General features: G+C 44.4%; 1 protein-coding gene across 2 annotated transcripts in view; it reads right to left on the minus strand.

Moving 5' to 3' along the window:
* Window positions 1-20,832, minus strand: part of TMEM132B (transmembrane protein 132B) — a 371,304-nt gene that overhangs the window by 115,488 nt on the left and 234,984 nt on the right. The window lies entirely within an intron of this gene.

A 20,832-nucleotide genomic window follows, 5' to 3' on the forward strand; every position in this document is an offset into this window, starting at 1 on the left:
AGGATAGAAGACAGCAAATGTGCCTGACAAGAGCATCAGAGCAATCCTGCATGTTCAGTTTGCTACTTCTTCTGGGGCATAGAGGCAGGCTATGCTTTCCAGGCCGCCTTGAAGTTATATCTCCACATATTCACCAAAGAAATGTGGGTAAAGGTAATGTAAGCCATATCCAGGCCTGGCCTTTGAAAACATCCTATAAGATCTTCCAGAGTTCCCATGGAAACTCCAAGGGTGGTGTGGCCACAGCATACTTTGCAGATGGCACAGGCACAGGACAGAAGCACACAAAGTCCTTGACCACTGTTGAACTTGGATGCAGCTATTTGGATGTAGCTCAGAAACCCATACAGGCCTCGCTGGACTATGTCAAGCCACTGAGATATGAGGTTATTTGTTACAACAGCTAACATTAATTATACTCACTAATGCAAAGAGCTACAAAGGGCAGAGTTCAAAGAATCCAATAACTTGAATGAATATCCTAGCAAATTCCTCAGTGACCAGCTACTCTGAGACCCACTGGCCTGCAATTCTGGCCGGCAACTTCCTATTTTCAGAGATAGCCTTCATTTTTGGAGCTCAGGAAGAAAGAACCTTATTGTATTTTCTGGGAAGTGATGCACTTATAATAAACCTACTTCCAACAAGGCTGCTGAAAAATGGGGTCACGAAACATATGCTAAATCGTACTTTCAAAGTAAAAGGTAGGGAATGGACTGAAGATTTCTGTTCCCAAGCAGACAAGAAATGCAGCGGCCCTAGGTACAGGAATCCAGACTTCCCTTCAGCAGAAACTTCAAAACAACAGCAACAATCCAGTAAGGGGAAGTAGGACAGGAAATGCTATTCAGGATTGTACATCTTCCTTGAGTGATCTTCAGATTGTCCAGGTTTTTACCCAATCCCCTACCTTCAGCTAGCAGAATAACACAAGCAAGCCCCATCAGAACTGACTCATCTCAAAGGAACACGATAATTAATTCCAATGAAGATAATAAGTCAGTAAAAGAAAAAAACCAGGACAGTCAGTAATTATGTACATTTGTCTCTTGACACCAGGAAATAGCAATATAACAGTGACCACACCCTCAGGGGTTCTTACAGAGCCTGAAAGCGTCCTATTTAGAAAACAATTTTACTCAATGGCAAAGCAATGTCCTGGGGTGGGGGAGGGGGTAGAGGCTCCTGAAGCTCTGAAAGCAACTCTCAAGTCCTTTAAACAAAATACTGAAATGTGTGCCATGATCCTACATGATCCCAGAATTGCCTGCACCTGCAACAGACTGATGTTAACAATCACCTACTCTGTTCTAATAAAACCTCAGAAATATGTTTCTTGGTCAAACTATCCTGACGCATCCAAGATCACACAGCCAGCAAATGGCAGGATCAAGATTTGACCCCCAAACAGCTGAGCACTACTATTACTCTTTCCCATAATCAATACACTATAATAATACCCTAACAATGTAACTCACTAGTACTACAACACACTAATAACACAATACAATGCAATAACACACTATAATGAGGCAAGGATCACACCTGATACTATACTAATGCTCTCTTCACTGAGAAATTATCCTAGTGGTCTCCTGACCAGCTTCTCCTTGCTCCAAAAAATTTCTTTAACCAAGCAGGTCTCAGAACATAGAGGAATACAGCATTATCTAGCCATCAATTATATTTCTTCCAGGGGTAATTCTATGATTCCAACTGTACCACCACCACTCTGCTCATATCTGTTTAAATATGCACACACATGCGTGGGCACATCATTGTCCTAGTCCCAAGCAATTCCAGTATTGCCAATACCTAACTGAATGACAAGCAGATTCTTCAGTTGAAAGCTACCAGGAAAAAAAAAAAAAGAGAGCAAGTCTAAGTCTGGACTGTAACTGGTTCTCAGAATCGAAGATGGAGAGAAAGAAGCATAGAGCAGCTAGTAGACTGAGCCAAGAAGCTGCAGGGAGGTGGGTGGGTTCTTTACTGCCAGACAGCTTGCCTAGGCTCACCACATCTCATGCATAAGAAGATTCAGATTCCAGAACTCTACCAGCAAAGAGACCCACAGCTCTGAGCTCACTCAATGGATGGGTTCATGGTAACTTCAAAGAACTCTAACATAGGGGTCTCAGGAGTAGTAGCACAGTAATTGCTAAAGGTCTGTGGAGTACCAGTAAGTGCCCAGGATTGGCGTTAGCATAACAGTTAAGAAGAAAAATGAGACCCAGGTCTGGCACTCAGGATGGTCACCAGGACACTGGGGGACTGGTCCCAGTGAAGGTGCCTGCGGTGTTCTAGTATTTCTGATCATGGTAGCATAGGAAACTCAGTAGTGAATGCTGTTGGCAGGGGGCTGTGGCAGCAAAATGGGAGTGTGGGCCAAGGGGACCTTTGTCAAAGGGAAACCAGACCAGGGCAGCTCAGTTTACCTTCTCACTTTGCAAGTCAAAACTAGGAACATGCGGTGAAGAGAGAACGCAATTTGATAGATCCTTGGTTAATCAGAGTGCTCAAGTGGGAAATACCCAGATGGATTTAAGTGGCGATTATTTTAAAAGCCTTTTTTTTTTTATGAATAATTTCTGGATGTTGCTCAGAGCCTAACTGCTGACCTTAGTAAGAAATAGTCTAGACCCTAAACTGGTGCTTCCCTCTCTGACAAAGGAGCCTTGCACACAAGGCATCAGAGCCATTATCCTGACTTTCTACAGTCAGTTGGTTAGGGATTCTGGTTGTAACCAACAGACACTTACTCTGAATAACTTATGCAGAATTTGTTGAATTTGTTGGAGGATACCAGGTAGCTCACTGATTTCAGAGAAAAGCTGGGAAAAAATAGGTCTCAGAAACAACAGGAACCAGGGAAGCTCTGGAGATGTGGGTGGCATAACAAATTAACAGGCTATCTTCTCCCAACTTGAATCAGTGTACTCAAGATTCTTAAGTCCCAGAAAGGGCTTCTGGTTGACTGACCATTTGTCATATTCCCACACCTTGGTCAGTGCACAGTGGGGCATCATGTCAACACTCATGATGCTCATGAAAAGATAAAGGAAGCCCCTGGAAGGAAATCAAGTTAATGCTTATAAAGGAAACAGGTAGGGATACCCCGTGGCCCAAACCTAATGATGCACCATGCACTCTGTGCATGCAAAAGGTAAAGGAGATTCGGTTATTTATAGATCTTTTGCCTAACAAGAGACACAGGTTGGGAGAGGGCACTTTTGAGGGGGGCTTTCTGCTCAGATCAGAACCCACCTTCCTGGAAAAGACTCTTCAAAGGTTTGGACTCTGGCAGCCATGTTTGTGTTGAGTGACCCTTCCCCTCGCCCACACCTGTTTGGATCAGGACAACATCTGTCCCATGGAAAGCTAGTCCATGGGCTAGCAAACAGCCAATCACATTTTCTTTTGATAAATTATATCTAGAGACCCATAAAGTAAGACTGAGAGACTAGACATTGTTGAGGGCAGACCCCTCAAACTGAAATGAGTTTCAAGGAGTTCATTCCTAGGAGGGCTTTGGAAGTACCCTTGGTTTTGACCTTCCTGAATCCAGGTCATTTGGTGACCCTCTGAATTCCATGAGCTAATCCAGTATCCTCTCAAGAAACTCCACATTTTGCTCGGGCCTGGGTTCTATCCTTCCTAAAGCAATAATCCCTATCCAGCTCAAGATAAAGATTTCACCAGACCTCGGCTAACCAGAAGACACTTACCAAAACACCTGCTGTTTTTCGTTGCAAAAAAAAACAAAAAACAAACAAACAAACAAACCAAAACAATCAACAAACAAGACCAAAATGCTTTTAACTCTTTAAGAGAAAGCAAATTAAAACTCTAAAATGTCCAGATAAGAACGTTTGAACTTTACCCCCTAAGCTGATCGATGTTAAAGTTGTAAGAAAGAGTCCCAGTACCAAGAATATCATAAATTCTCCCTCAGAATGGGAAGAGAAAAAAAACTTAGGTTTCTAGGAAAAAATAAAGGGATTTTCTGGAGAAAGGAGAATCCAGCAAAGGAAGAGTTAACTACCTTAGCTAACTGGTTCTTCAGAATTCTCTTTCATAAGGAAAAGAGTGGATTGAGCAAGGCAGAGAGAATACTCATCACATAGTAAATCAGAATAATTGCATTACTTGGCTGTCTTCCTGGCTCAGTTTTCTCCCGATAAATTTTTAAATTATGATAAGATCGGTTTTGAGTTTGAATCTTCATAATCCATTCAGACACCTCTAAGTGAAAGTGAAAATATATTGTAGTCTAAAAACGGGAAGCATATCCAAGGCTTGATTCGAAACCTGGTGAGAAGTGAGGTGTGTGGCTGATGAAGACATAAATTATCATTTGCGTGGAGTTGATGAGGGCCTGGCGCTAATAGGGCTGGTGTCCAATCAAGATGGCACCAGTGCTTTCCTGTACCTGATTCCTGTGTATCCAGGCATCTTTTCCAGAAGTATTCTCAGCATTCCATTTACAGCAGGCAGCTGGGCACTAGCACCTACAGAGTTGAGTGGTGAGGTAGACTCCACTCACAATGTTTCGCCCAAATCACTGCTCACCATTTGACCCTCCACGACGAGGGTGAACCTCAGGACTCTTCTGATCTCCCACTGAGCTGTGTCTGTGAGAAAGGCCAGCCCTGGAAGGTCTACTTCCTGGAAGACCTGTCCCAGTTGGTGTTCAAGTCTGAGAATTAAGATATATGTTATTATTAGTTTCAAAAGTTAATTCTGGAAATATATTGGCCTTTCCTTAAAAAGTTAAGCACAGAATTATGATAGCAGCTAACAATTCTCTGAGGTATATACTCCCTTCCTCCTGAAAACAAGCAATCCAACAGATACTTGCACACAGATATTCATAGTAGCATTATTTACAACAGCCAAAGGGTGCAGACAGCCCACTGGTCCATCAACGAAGGGGCAGATAAACAAATTGAGCCCTGGATCTGCTCAACAGAATAGGAGTCAGCCGAAAAGAAGAATGAGGCGCTGACACCTGCCACTGTGGATGTACTCAAGAACGCCACGCTGAGTGGCAGAAGCCGGGCACGAAAGGCCACACAGTTCATGATTCCATGTATGCCAAATGTCCACAACAAGTAAATCCACAGAGATGAGAAGTATATTGGTGGTTCCCAAGGGCAGGGGTGGAGATTTAGCAGGCACAAGTTTACAATGTTCTGGAACCAGATAGAGAAGGTGGTGGCACAACATTAAATGTGCTAAATGCCATACACTGCATTAAAAAAAAATAATTTGCCTTATCCCCCCCCAAAAAATCAATCCTTTCCATTTTTACAATATATAGGTTCATATTTTCCAATTTGTCTTCTTTTAACACCTTTCAATCACCTCTACTCCCCAAACATGAACTCAAACACAGTGTTTCCATTATAAGGGACAAAGGTAGGTGACGAGGTGACAGGCCCAATCAACGTCAATGTAAAAACCAGAGCGAAATTCCCCAGCCACATTTATACTCAAGATTTGTAACAGCTGCACTTAGACAACAGAAAAGCTTGTTCCATGTCTCAAATGTTTCCTGGATGTTCTAGAAACAGAAAACAAGACGTTTTACTTCTCAGCATCACAAGGTAGAGGGAGAATTCACCTATTTCCTCTGCCTATCAGTCCAGCAACTACTAAAGGGAATATATATCTTGATACATTTTGTTATATAAATTAAGAAGATAAGAGACCATAATGATGATGCCAATGCTAATGATACTAACCTGAACTAACAACTTTTACTGATTATGACTCCGGGGCTGTATTGGGTGTCTGCCCCTTCGTGTGTGCACTTGCGCATATACACGCGTGTACACACACACACACACACACACACACAGTCTCAAACACCCCCCTGAACCTGTCATCCAGCTGAGGTGATAACTGCCTATCCTCACCACCTCCCCCTAGGTAACAGAACAAATCTCCTTCAGGGATGGACTTTCCCGAGCCCAGTCCACAAAGTTCAGGCGGGGCTGCTCAGCCCCAGTTCCACCCAGGAGTACTAAATCAGAGTTCATTTCTAGGACTTTCCTTGGAGGTCCTGGAAACAGGCACCTTCCCCAGGGTGGTTGTCCAAGGCAAGGGGGTGAAGCTGGAGTTGACAGTAGCCCTCTACCACACCCGGAGCAGAGCCCACCTGTGGGGGTGGGGAGGACACCAACCCAGGATCAAGAGCACCTGAGGGCTGGCAGACAATGTGTCCTGACTGCAGCAGCAGGGCTCTCCAGATCCACCTCTTCCTGAAGCTAGCCCTGCCCTGCACTTATTGGTCAAAGCAGCCAATCCCTTCCCCTTGTGCTGAGGAAGGTTTTAATTAAGTTTTCTGGTACGCTGGGACACCTGGGTGGCTCAGTGATTGAGTGCTTGCCCTGAGCTCAGGGAGTAATCCCAGGGTCCTGGGATTGAGTCCCACATCGGACTCCCTGTATGGAGCCTGCTTCTCCTTCTGCATGTCTCTATGTCTCTGCCTCTCTCTCTCTCTCTCTCTGTCTCTTATGAACAAATAAATAAATAATATTTTTTAAAAAGTTTATGGTACCCTGAAAAGAATCCAGATAGAAACACTAGAGATTAACCAATAAAGTAGAGAATATCTCTTTCAATAAGTTAAGTACTCAATCTTGAAATCTGTTTCAAAAAGATCTAACTTGTGCTTTGTTTTAATAATCGTCAGAATAAGAAACCTGGGTTTCTCTTTAAGTTCCTGGAAGTTACAAAGAAAAGCAATCTGACTTAACCCTCTGTGCTAAGGCAAAGGAGTCCTTTAGGGACTTACAGAAAAAAAGTTCCTGTCTGGAATCCTCTAGATAAACCCCATCTCATGTGTCCAGGGGTTTCCATTACTCCCAGGAGCTCCCTTGCAAGTGCCCAGATCCTGGTGGAGCAAGGGAAAATGTGTTTTGCTCAAAGCCTGGGTGTCGGCATGATAATAGAAGAGATGCTGACTCTATTGACATTACAGGATGCAAATTTATACAATTTATGCAATTTATGCAATCCCAGTGCATAAAGACCAATTCATTAGTTAAGTTACTCCATATTTATTAGTTACCTGTTACAGATCAGATACTTTGATAGTTGGTGGGAATTCAGTGGGTATTTCCCACCTTTGTGGGGCCAACAGACTTTTCTGAGAGAAAAGTAAATGGCATATACTTCCTTTTTTATTATTATTGTTTAAGATGTTATTTATTTATTCATGAGAGACAGATACAGAAAGGCAGAGACATAGGCAGAGGGAGAAGCATGCTCCCTGTGGGGAACCTGATGCAGGACTCAATCCCGGGACCCCAGGATCACATCCTGAGCTGAAGGCAGACGCTCAACCACCAAGCTCCTCAGGCATCCCAATGACATATACTTTCAATAGTATATAATGTACATACTTACAAATATATACTTACAAATGATTTCTGCTTCCAAATACTATAGCAAATGCTATGGTCATATAACAATATACCAGAGAACATGAATGAGAGAAGTGGCTTTGGAGCTGAGACTAACAGAATAAGGTGAAAAAGGAAGGGAAAGCATCCCAAGCAAAGAGGAAGAGCAAGTGCAAAGGCCCTGATGTGGGAATGAGCCCAAGCATGAAGGGCAAAAGGAGCAAAGGCCGGTGTGTATGGAGCATGATGAGGAAGGGGGTCAGGGTCGGGGGCACGTGGAGGGATGCTGGGCATACCACATTCACAGCAGCTTTAAGTAACACGCTCACTCACAGAGCAAGCTCTTCTAATGTGGGTTCCGGAACGAGGTTGCAAAGAAACCATATCTGCCCCAGAAGACAACCTCACTACTAACATGTATGAGCAGGTGCTTCCCAGCTGTACCCCCTCAGATGCTGGGAAATCACCCCCATGCTACTGCGGGGGCTACTTCAACACAGAAAGTCAACCACAGAGTTGCTCTGCACTCGGACGCAGAAACCAATCCTGCCTAGACCCTCCCCACCTAGGAGCTGGCCAGTCACTGCACCTTCATAGGCCTCCACCCAGATGGTTGAGTAGATAGATGGTTGGTAGATGGTTGGGAAGGCTTAAGGGGTCACCTTGCAGCATGCTCAGCATAGGGACACAACTACTCTCATGACTGCCCTCCACGCCTCTTCAGAGGCTCAGCAATAACTCAGATGCACTGCCACCCCCAGACTGAGGGGGTGCTGCAGAGCCCATGTGGGGTCACCTGCTGAGTGCTCCCAGCGGGAGGTACCCACTCCAGCCCCTGGGGCTGCCCTGTAGCGAGAACCCAGGCAATCAATCCCCAACCCAGGTCACCCAGGCCTCAGAGAGAGAAGGGGCCATCCAAACTTAGAGCCAGAAAGGATCAGGGGTGCATATATGCAATGGCCCTGAACTGGGAATTCCTGGCGTCCATTGGCTTGGCTGGAGGGTTTCATCACAGTCCTGTAATTGTGGGAAAGGCCAGTCTTCACTCAGATCTCCAGTGCCCACCACAGCAGGTGGCGCCCCCTACAATGGGCAGGACTCTGGCCCTGCCAGATGGAGAGATGTTCCACAAGGCAAAGTCCCCCTGAAAGGAACACCAAATGATGAGGCCAGTGCATGCTGATGTGCCCCATCCTCACCTACAAGCAGGGGTGACAGCCAGCTCCATGGTCAGGGCTCAGCCACTCCATCCTGGGGATTCCCAGGCCATGGCAGGCTGACAGCCCCTCTGGCACCCCCAGGCTGGCTGGGTAGAGGGAGCCCATCAGCATGGCAGAGCCCACCAGGACTGCCTTCCCCCCGTAGACTGATGGGTGAAGAGAAACTTAGAAGCACAGGGACCCCGGATGATGGAAGCTGGTCTCCCAGATAATGGATCTCCCCAGCAGGGACCAGCTTCCAGAGGGAAATACAGACTCCAGCTCACCAAGGGATTGAACCATTTCCTTGCTCTGAACCCTAAGCAAATCCCATGTATGACCCATGTTCTCCGGGTTTGCTCCTTGCCTTCATTTTCAAAGTAGACACCAGCTTGGAACTTTTCTCTGCAATCTCTTTGCTATTTCTTTTTCTTCAATAGTGAAAACCAGCTGAAGACGCTGCTGAGATATGGCTCTTACAGGAACTCTAAAACAGAGACCTCCTGGTAGACAAGTCCCAGGTTGGACACATATGCCAAGGACCCAGAATCCCAGCTGTCCATAGTCAATGGCCCGGGGCTGCCTGGGAAGAGTGTCCTTGACTCAGGTTGGCAGCTGAGGGGGACCCTGAGGGTAGTAACAGCTTGTGGCTGTCACACACTGCACTCCTCACAGCAGAGAGCCTGTTCTCCCCTGAGGGAGATACAGAAACCCCTCCAGGCTGTCACCAACCCATGAGTACATTCTACAACACAAGAATCCAGCTGTGCCATGGATGCCAGCTATAACCAACAAACGGGATGGATGTTAGAGCTACACAGACCTTTCAAAAATGGTTACTGAAAAACAAAACAAATCATATTTTCATGCTGGAGAAATTACACCCTGCCTTAGCTATGGCCCACTGTTGGGCAATGTTTCCAAGAGCAATCTGTCTCCATGACCCACCAGAGAACCTTCTGGGGAACACGGATGAAGGCTCTCCATCTAAGGCACAAGATGTGATGCGTGAGTCTTGATCCCACAACACCACACACAATTCCTTCATGGAATCCAGAGGAAAATGGCTTTTAGTTTACAGCTGAACATCCACCCCAATTACCCGGCAGATGTTTCCATAAGCAGTTTCAGTTGAAGGATTTCTCCTGAAAAGATATGAAATAAACCCAGCAGTTTACCATTTCAAGGATAAAAGACACTGGGCTGCAAGTTGGCAGACCTGAGTTCCACTGGACACCACACTTTAAAACTTTACCTTTAAACATCAAATTTAGAACTGTGTAGCCAAGTAAACAACCCACAAAGTGAAAAAGCAGCCTCTGGAGTGGGAGAAAGTACCTGTAAAACATGTATCTGGTAAGGAGTTAATATCCAGAATGTAAAAAGAATTCCCACAACTGAACAACAAAATCATAATTGAATTTAAAAATGGGCAGAGGACATGAATCAACATTTCTCCAAAGAAGCCAAACAAATGGCCAACAAGCATATGAAAAGATGTTCAGTGTCACTCGTGATCAGGAAAAGCCAAATCAAAACCATAATGAGATGTCACCATATACCCATGGAGGCCATTATGGGTGGAAGGCCATATCCAAAACACAGAACACAAAACCACTCCAGGAGATAACAAGCATCGGTGAGGATGTGGGGAAATCGGAAGGCCTGTGCACTGCTGGCTGGAGTATAAGATGGCGCAGCTGGTGTGGAAGACAGTATGGAGGTTCCTCAAAAAATTAAAGATAGAATTACCATTATGACAGAGCAATTCCACATTTGGGTATACACCCAAAAGAATTGAAAGTCATATCTCAGAGAGATTGTTTGCACACTCATGTTCACTGCAGCCTTTTTCAAAATAGTCTAGAGATGGAAGCAACCCAAGTGTGCATAGCTGGAGGAATGGGTAAAGAGAGTGTGGTATACAAATAGAACGGAGTATTACTCAGCCTTTAAAAAGAAGGGAGTCCTGCCGTGTGTTATGCACCTGGAGGACATTAGGTTAGTGACAAGTACTGCATGATTGCACTTAGGTTATCTAAAGTAGTCTGACTCCTAAGAAACTGGAAGTAGAGTCATCCTTACCTGGGGCTGCGAGAAGGGGTAAAGGGGTAGAGTTGTTGTTCAATGGGTGCAGAGTTTCAGTTTTTCAAGATGAAAAAGTTATAGAAATCTGTTGCACAAAGTATATGCAGTTAACATTACTGTGCTGTACACTTAGAAATGGTCAACATGGTAAATTTTAGGTCATGAGTTTTTTTTTACCATAATATAAAAAAGAACTCCAGAGGGCAGCCCGGGTGGCTCAGCGGTTTAGCGCCGCCTTCAGCTCAGAGTGTAATCCTGGAGACCTGGGATCAAGTCCCACATCGGGCTCCCTGCAGGGAGTCTGCTTCTCCCTCTGCCTGTCTCTCTCTCTCTTTCATGAATAATTAAATAAAATCTTTAAAAAAAAAAAAAAAAGGAACTCAAGGGAATGTACTGGCTCATAGTATAGAATATTTCCAGTAGGAGAGACTGGATCTTGGGCTCACACAATATTATCAAGCCAATCTCTCTCTCTTTCTGTGTCTTCGAGTTGAGCCCGCATTCAAACAGCATCTCTTCACGCAGTGATGTTGGGGAGCTCGGTGCAGACCCCATCATGCCCCTGCTGGCAATCTCAAGGAAAGAGAATCCCTTTCTCTAAGCTGTTCACACGAAAGCCTCATGCTTGAGCCTCACTGGCGAGGCTTGGCGGACATGCCAAAGCCTTAACTATGCTGTTTCTAAAGGAATGAAATCATCTGAGCGTCCAGCCCCAGGACATGCGGCCACACCAGGGACAAGGAAAGGTGTAACCCCACCCCAAACAATACAGACTGAGAGTGGGGCGAGGGGTTCCCATTACACAGTAGGAGTGTGAATGCCAGAAAAACAAAGGCTAGATGCTGAAATGGGTTAAAGCAGTCAACCCTGTGCTTGACTTTAACCCTATGAATGTCCAATGGAAAAGAAGCAGTTACATTATGGTAGCTCCCTGGACAGACAGTTGCAGCAACTAAAGAGGTATTTGGACACTGTAGCAACACAGAAATTTCTTTTGACAAAACAGCAAGTAAGGTAGAATATAAAAGCACATCATTTTGTATAAAAATACATGCGTGCCCAGGTATGGGCTGTAAAAGATGGTCATGTGACACCTGCAGGCCCCTACCAAGTACAGGCACTGTGCAAGCTATATTCCATATGCTGCCTCATTTTAAGAACATGAACAAGAAAGAAATTTCACTATTTAGAAAGACAGACTGTAGGTCTATTTCCTCTGTGCTATTTAGTTGTTTGGTTTGATTATACTGTTGTATAACTAAAAGAGAAATCATTTAATCATTACAAAAAGAAGACAATATCCAGGACACACACGATTCCCCAGTTAATGGGGTAGAGCCTGAAACCAGAGAAAGAGACAAGAAGACCCTCCCATGGTGTTTATCATCGTTCTTAGTTTGTATTTGGGTTTTTTCAGCGGCTCTCTAGTGGTTGGTTAGAAACTAACTTCCGTGAAGGAATTCCATCAGTCCATAAAGCCACTACATTTGTTGGCTCCTCCTCAGTGCAACAGGCAAGACCCCCCCAGTCATCACCCCTCCCACACCGAAATCCAAACAACTCTGCAGGGAGCATGCATTGGGCCTTCCCACCTCTGAGCCATTGCTCACACTGTTCCTCCTATCTGAAATTATTTTCCCTAATTATATTCATCCTCCAAAGATGTACCAAATAAAGTTCTTCAGTGCAAGTAATAGAAGATACAGCTAAAATGCTTAAAATACAAACATTCACACCCAGTAGGGTGGCTTTAATAAAAATTAAAAAAAAAAAAACGAACAAATGCTGAATGTGGACAAGTCCTTTGCTGCTGGGAATGTAAAATGGTGCAGATGCTGTGGGAAATTATTTGGTGCTTCATCAAAAAGTTAAACAGAGAATTACCACATGATTCAGCAACTGCACTGCTCCGTATATACCCTGGAGAAATGAAAACCTATATCCACGTAGCAGTTTTTGGTGAGGAAGGGGTGCTGTTCTCTTTCCCAGCAGTAACAGAAAAGTCTTGCTGCTGGTCCTCATGGGGCAGAGCTGGATGGAGTGAGTGCCCGTCCCTGCATCACACTCCACAAGCAGAATCCGGGTCCGCCTGTGAGAGGTCTTCTGTGATCCAGCAGGAAAAGGCTATTGGTCCCTCCATAGACCATCACTGTGCACTTCAGCTTCATTCGTTTGTTTGCCTGTATGTCGTCCACTAGATCCTGAGCTCCTGAGGGCAGGGGTCATGCTCCCATCACTTGCTGTGCAGACTGAGCCCTCATGACTCACTGCCACAGAAACACACACACGAGTGGGTGTTTGGTGGACAACTTGTGCGAGGCCCTGGGGAAGGCAGAGCCCCTGCACAGGCCCAGAATGTGGATGGTGGGCAGTGCCAAGTGTTCAGGATTTCATACTCCAGCAATTTCTTCCTTTCACCCCAGTGAGAAGAACCTCTTTTTTACTTCCAGCCACAAGCCTGTACAACATTCACAATTCAGCAACTCTAGGCTGGTCATTGAGGTGGCTGCTCGGTGTGAGCCATGCAAGTTGCTCTTGGGGAGCAGGGCAGGGACGCTGGAGACAGGAATGGAAGCCCCACAAGGTGGAAAATGAAATCTATCACCAAGGCTGGCTTTCGTGCTCAGGTGGTCCTGGTGAGATCTGCCCATCCCCTGCCCACTAATAACAACAGACAGGGTAACCTTCATCATGCCAGTGGCCACTCATCCCACTAAGCAGCTTGCCCTTGGCTGCAGTGACTATCCACAGACCTGAGTGGGGCCTGACATCAGCCGGACAAGAAATGGCAATAAACTGGGAGGAGCCAATGGGTGGCACAGCCAATTTGGGACAACTAGATTTAGGGGATCGATGGTGAAACTCTAAGAAATTGTGAAGTGACATTGCATTCAATACCCTCTCTACACTGGTGGCTCCCAGAACTCTGCGTCTAGGCTGGACCTCTCCTGTGAACTCCGGACCCCTGCCCACCTGCCTACGTGTATATGTACCAGGCATTTCACACCTGCTGTGGCCAGAGCTGATCATTTGACTCCACGAAGTTCCCAGATCTGGTCCTTCCCACATTTTTCCTCATGCCCATAGCACTCCATCTTCCAGGTAAAATTCTGTTGTCATCCTTGACCCTTCGTGGTTTCTCTCTCTCTTTTAAACACAATGGCCACAAAATATCAGCAAAGCCTATCAGCACCACTGTCAAAGTATTCTGAGAATTCCTCACTGCCTCTATGGCACCCCAACCCAAGCCAGAAGCATCTCTAGAACCCCACTGGGCAGCCTCTCCATCCATCTCCTTGCTCCTGCCTTCTCCCCACAAATGATCCCCTGGAGGCAGCCAAAGATGTCCTTTGAAAATATAAGGCAGGTCATGTCATACCCTCCAGTGATTCCCCTACTCAATCAGAATAAAATCCACACCCCTCATCATGGCCTGCAAGCCCCATAAAAATCACCCTGGCCTTGTCCCTCAGTCCCCTTTGCTCACTCTGCTCCAGTGACATGGCTGAGTTCCTTCTGCTCCTCAACACACCAAATACATCCCAGCCTCCAAGCCTCTCCAACGGCACCTCTCTCTGCCTCAGATACTCTTTCTGGAGTTAATCACATGCCTGGCCCTCCTACTTCCTTCAAACCTCCTCTTCAGGGAGGAGACGTCTCCTCTGACAATTATTTGCAATAGTCAACCACCTACCCCCACTCACAACCAAGCACATTCCTCTTCTGTCCCATTATAAGCTTATTTTTCTTCATAGTACTTACACCAAACACAGTTTACATGTATGCGTGTGTTGGTACATTTGTTTGTGCATATATATGTTACTTCTCCATCCACAGAATGGACAACACAGACCTTGTCAATCTTGTGCTCCACTGTAGCCTCAGCCCAAGAACAGAGCCTGCCACCAAGTAGGTGCTCAATAAAAAATTACTAAAGAAACAAATGAATCAACAGCACACAAAAGAAGGAGACATGCTATCAGAGGACAAGGCTCTAGATCTAGGAGTCGTCCACGGAAAGCTTAGATCATACCTGGAGATCTGTGATGAATTTCTTAAAGATCCAACCCAACAACCAAAGAGTAAATGCAGAAAACTAACCACTATGAAAACTAATTCATACTGAAATAGGTTTAAAAGGCCTGAATCAATTGATAATGAAAAAAAATCCCTCATATTAATGAAACTCTGGGTGATTCTGTGACTCCACCAAAGATGGAGGCTGGTGCCAAGAACTCTTCACACCCCAGTGGCTGAACACTTAGTCGTATGCTAAGTACTACACAAATAAGGTAATTCTTTTTTTTTAATAATGAATTTATTTTTTATTGGTGTTCAATTTGCCAACATACAGAATAACACCCAGTGCTCATCCCGTCAAGTGCCCCCCTCAGTGCCCGTCACCCATTCACCCCCACCCCCCGCCCTCCTCCCCTTCCACCACCCCTACTTCGTTTCCTAGAGTTAGGAGTCTTTATGTTCTGTCTCCCTTTCTGATATTTCCTACCCATTTCTTCTCCCTTCCCTTCTATTCCCTTTCATTATTATTTATATTCCCCAAATGAATGAGAACATATAATGCTTGTCCTTCTCCGACTGACTTATTTCACTCAGCGTAATACCCTCCAGGTCCATCCAGGTTGAAGCAAATGGTGGGTATTTGTCATTTCTAATGGCTGAGGAATATTCCATTGTATACATAAACCACATCTTCTTTATCCATTCATCTTTCGATGGACACCGAGGCTCCTTCCACAGTTTGGCTATTGTGGACATTGCTGCTATAAACATCGGGGTGCAGGTGTCCCACGTTTCACTGCATCTGTGTCTTTGGGGTAAATCCCCAACAGTGCAATTGCTGGGTCATAGAGCAGATCTATTTTTAACTCTTTGAGGAACCTCCACACAGTTTTCCAGAGTGGCTGCACCAGTTCACATTCCCACCAACAGTGTAAGAGGGTTCCCCTTTCTCCGCATCCTCTCCAACATTTGTGGTTTCCTGCCTTGTTAATTTTCCCCATTCTCACTGGTGTGAGGTGGTATCTCATTGTGGTTTTGATTTGTATTTTTCCCTGATGGCAAGTGATGCGGAGCATTTTCTCATGTGCGTGTTGGCCATTTCTATGTCTTCCTCTGTGAGATTTCTGTTCATGTCTTTTGCTCATTTCATGATTGGATTGTTTGTTTCTTTGGTGTTGAGTTTAATAAGTTCTTTATAGATCTTGGAAACTAGCCCTTTATCTGATACGTCATTTGCAAATATCTTCTCCCATTCTGTAGGTTGGCTTTTAGTTTTGTTGACTGTATCCTTTGCTGTGCAAAAGCTTCTTATCTTGATGCAGTCACAATAGTTCATTTTTGCTTTTTTTGAACTCGGCCACAGTAACTTCTTACAAGATACATCCACGAAGGCAAATAAGGTAATTCTTATGACATCAGTGCTCACAACAGTCCGGAGGCACACACTATTGTTACTGCGACTTAGAAGCAACATAAAAAAGATTTTGAAAGCTAAAATTGCTTTCCCCAAAGACTGTTGTGCGTGAGTCCTCCAAGCTCCTGCCTTTCATTGATACATAGAGCATGAGAAGGAACAAAACACTCTCACAAACACTGGCAGGGCAGTTGACCCTCACACTGACCCTCTGAGGTGGATTCATTCATTCAGCAGATATTTGAAGAGCATCTATGGTGTTCCAGACTGTTTTCTAGGTGCTGAGGATGACACAGTAGTCAAAAACCCAACCAGGTCCCTGCTCCCATGGAGTTCACATTCTAGAACAGAGAGACAAGTGGCAAATACGTGAGAACACAATTTCAAAATGTAATGGCTACAGAAGAATGAAAACAAGCTGATGTGATAGTGACTTGCAGAGAGAACAACTGTGGATTTGTGGTCAAGAAAGATCTCTTTTGGGGATCCCTGGATGGCTCAGAGGTTTAGTGCCTGCCTTCAGCCTGGGGCCTGATGCAGGAGTCCCAGGATCGAGTTCCGCATCGGGCTCCCTGCATGGAGCCTGCTTCTCTCTCTGCCTGTGTCTCTGCCTCTCTCTCTACGTGTGTCTCTCATGAATGGATAAATAATATCTTTTAAAAAAAAAAAAAGAAAGATCTCTTTTTGGAGGTGAAATTTGAGCAGAGACATGAATGACCACAAGGTGCCAGCCACGCAAAGATCTGCATAGAATCTAGATATGATTATTGTTTCATCATGTTATTAAAGTTAATATCATTATGCCATGGTTCATGTAGAGACACTGAAGCACATTGCCCATTCAAAAATGAAGGGAGAGGTGGAGGGAGGGAGGGGAGGGAGGGAGGGAGGGAGGGAGGGAGGGAAGGTCCAAGATCAGAAGACTAGTAAGTGGAAGCCAGTATGAGAGGGGTAGCACTATCTGATGTCTAGCCACATATATCTATACATGTATTCTCCAAGCAATTTTTAGATATCAAACACTGGCTTGACCAAACAAGTAGATTGAGGCAACTACTTGGTGATGCCAGCACATTCTCATGGAACATAGGCCAACAGGAAGAAGGAGCCATTTAGTTGGCACTGAAGCCTGAAATCAGAGCCAGGATTAGGGCATACAAGTTAAGGGGTCACCAAGAAAACTCAGTAATCAAGATAAATAAGGAGACAATGGGCTGACCAGGTGTCCCGATTAGTGGGTTGACTAGATGTCCCTCTAGGAGGCTGGATTCAGCAGAAAGACCATTGAGCAACTGATCTGACAAAATCACAGTAACATATGGAGGGTGGTCCTCACTGGAATTGAGACTAGGAGCCAGAGTCTCTCCATCCAGCTGAGACTCCCTCAGACTCTTTCCTGCTAACTCTTGAGCAGCTCATCAAGTTGTATGAGACACTGTCACTGAGCAGCTCATTTCTAGATACCATCTAGACCTACAAAGGTGTCATGTATCTACATTACAGGAGTTAGTGCCTTATCTGCTAAAGTATTTATTTGGTAGCTGCCTTGTTCTCCTAACTGACTTCATCAATTAAAATAATAACTCTAGATAAAAGTGCCAGCACTTTTCAGCACATTTCATCATACCTTGTTGAAAATAATAGGTAAATTACAATATTAAATTGCATATTATTTTCAGACAATTTCTGGTCATCGAGAAAGGAGTAAGACATGTGACTCTGTAAGAGGTTTCTGCAGAAGAATTTTCTCATTCCTCTGCTACATTCCTATCAACTGGCCAGTAATAACATGAAACCAGGAGGGATAATACAGGGCAATCCCGAGATTGAATTTCACTTAGTGAGGACACAGTCCGTGAAGCAAAGGGCCGAGAGAAGGGGGAGACTTAACACATAATGAATAGGAAGGCACTGAGGACAAATGCTAACCCGACATAAGGACACAAAAATTGAATCCAAAATGGTAACAGAGCAGAGATGACGCAAGCTACTCTGGAAAACCTGTGGGACACAGTTTGAAATGCATGGCACGTGAATCTCTGAATTTAAGAGCTGGATGACACTTTAAGGAACCCACCTGCAGGGCTGTAAACTGGCTCCTTCCTTTGCCTGAATAGCTCTTCTTCCAAATTCTGCAGATATGGCTCCTTTTCTTTATTTAGCTTTCTGATATCACCATTCTCCAAGGTCACATTCTCAGAGAGGAGGTTCCTGGTGCCCCTCCCTCAAACAGCCTGTCCTACACCCACTGTCTCAATTACATTTTAATTTGTGTCACAGAATGATCACTCACCTAAATGATCTCATTTATTCACTTATGTGCTTATTGTCTGTCTTTTCCACTGTCTCTTCCTGGTGATGAGGAATCCTGTCTAATCCTGTTTTTTGTTCTTTCTAGTACCTACAACAGTCCCTGGCACACAGGAGCTACTCAGGTAATATATGAATACAAGAATGAGCCCACTTAAGGGTACCTGGGGGGCTCAGTCAGTTAAACATCAGCCTTCAACTCAGGTTATGATTTCAGGGTCCCAGGATCAAGTTCCACATTGGGCTCCCTGCTCAGTGGGGAGTCTGCTTCTCCCTCTCCCTCTGCCTCTTCTCCCCACTGTGTTCTGTCTCACTCACTGTTTGATCTTTCTCAAATAAATACAAATAAAATCTTTTTTTAAAAAAAGAAAGAATCCACTTATTTTACATACGAGTAAACTGAGGCCCATAAATGCTAGATAACTTATCCAAAGCCACCCAGCTACCTAGTGGCAGAGCTAGGACTCAAACATGGGACACTTGACAGTTGGCGGGCTCAGTCCTCAGGAGTCCTGGACAAGGTCCTGGCACTTGGGATCCTTGAGATCCCTGATGCTGGGATTTAACTGAATGCTGACTTGCAGATGCACAAAGATGGCAAAGGTGACCTATTTTTACACAGTCAGGTTTTGAAAGCCAGGAAGAGATTAACATTAAGGCTTTTCTAAAACACAAGTATTTCACCTACAAAAGATAGTCTGGAAATATTCCTCTTCCATAAATGACACTAGCAAATTAGAAAATAATTTCAAACCAAAAGGCACTGCAGAGTGTAGCCAATAAAAGTGAGCAAAGTGTCATTAATGAGCTACAGTGACATGGAGACACAATTCTCTTTCACAGCAAAACTACTGTAATTAAGCCAAAGCGTGTCTGCATTATTTAGCAAAATAAATAATTAGCCTATGCTCTTGAAGCTGACTGCTAATTTCAGTATTAGGCTAATTCTCCTGCAGTCTGATCTGGAAATCAATTCTAGAACTCATGCTTGGGGCAACTCAGTTAACTTGCATACAGCAATTATAGTGAATACCAAAGTTGCCTGATGCACTTCAGACCATACAATACAAATGATGGCTAATCAATGTTCAGACTCGTTTTGATTATGGACATCAGAGAGGGGAGCCATGGCTACTTTCTACCCATCCCCCAATCCTGAAGCTAAAGAGACAGGTGGCCTAGTCCAAAGCAGACATTTGACATTCTGAACCAAGTCAGAGAGGCCAAGAGAGTCCAAGCAGTCACCTCTTATCTGATAGCTATTAGAGGCTCACTGATGCCCTGCTCCCAGCAGAAGTGGATCCTGGCTGAGAAGGATTTCAGCTGCTCTCAAGTTGATATTCTTTATCATTTGCATCAGGTCAATCTTTTAAATAGATATTAACCTCAACTTTCCTGGACCATGGAGGAAAAGAGAACATTGTTCTCCATGACCATCCACCAATTCTATTCCCCCAGCAAAGAGAAGCTGGAGGTGAGTTGTCACTCCAGAGCCTCCTTTCAAACCAGAGAGTCGAGACTTCAAGGACTCTACCGTGAAGTGACTGGATTCTCCTCAAATGCACAGTTATGGATTTCCAAAGACAATCAGTTCAGGCAATCACAATCATAAATTGAGAAAATGGGCCAAAATAAAATTGATTTTGCAAATCAAAAATGTGAGAAGATCAGCACAAAGAGAAGGAAATCTATAAATACCTAACGGTGTTGATCTTAGAAAAGGAAGAAGGAAATTAATCCGGAAGTGCATATCACACTCTGAACATACCCCATTACTATCCTGTCCTATTGTGGAAATAAAAGGATGTAGCAGTTTGGACCATAGCCTGGGTTTTCAAGGGATACCCAGGCAACAGAGGATTATGAATATTGCACTTTAAAAATATCCTGCCACTAATGAAAACCCATTTGCCTTACAAGTAGGATTTGAATAAAGTAGTCTGGGTCAGGAGAGAATTGGAAGTGTCATCAAGTAGAAGCTTTATTTAGCTCAGAGGAAGAAGTTTAATTGCCTTTAGTGTACTTAATATTTAGGAAACTGATTCTTACCCTGCAACCTATAAGGCAGTTGGAACAGCTGGAACATTATACCATGAATACTAAGATTGAAAGTCTCAGCATCATGGGACCAGTTAGAGTCCTAGAGGGAAGCTGCATTCGGGGTCCCAAAATCCATCCCTAAGCTTAGCTAGTCAGCTAATTTACATGGGCCTTTAGGTCTTGGGCATGAGGCTTTGTGGATGGTTTACCAACAATAACATTTGCCAACATAATTGTATAGACCAAAAGTTCACAGGTGGCTAACTGTGAATCAGCTGAGTTTCCTTCCAGAATAAAGAACCAAATTTTCTTGGTGGCAATCATCCTTAGAAAATTCATAGAAACTTTTTTA

The sequence above is a fragment of the Canis lupus genome, chromosome 26 (genome assembly GCF_003254725.2).
Source record: "Canis lupus dingo isolate Sandy chromosome 26, ASM325472v2, whole genome shotgun sequence".
In the NCBI taxonomy this organism is placed as follows: domain Eukaryota; kingdom Metazoa; phylum Chordata; class Mammalia; order Carnivora; family Canidae; genus Canis; species Canis lupus.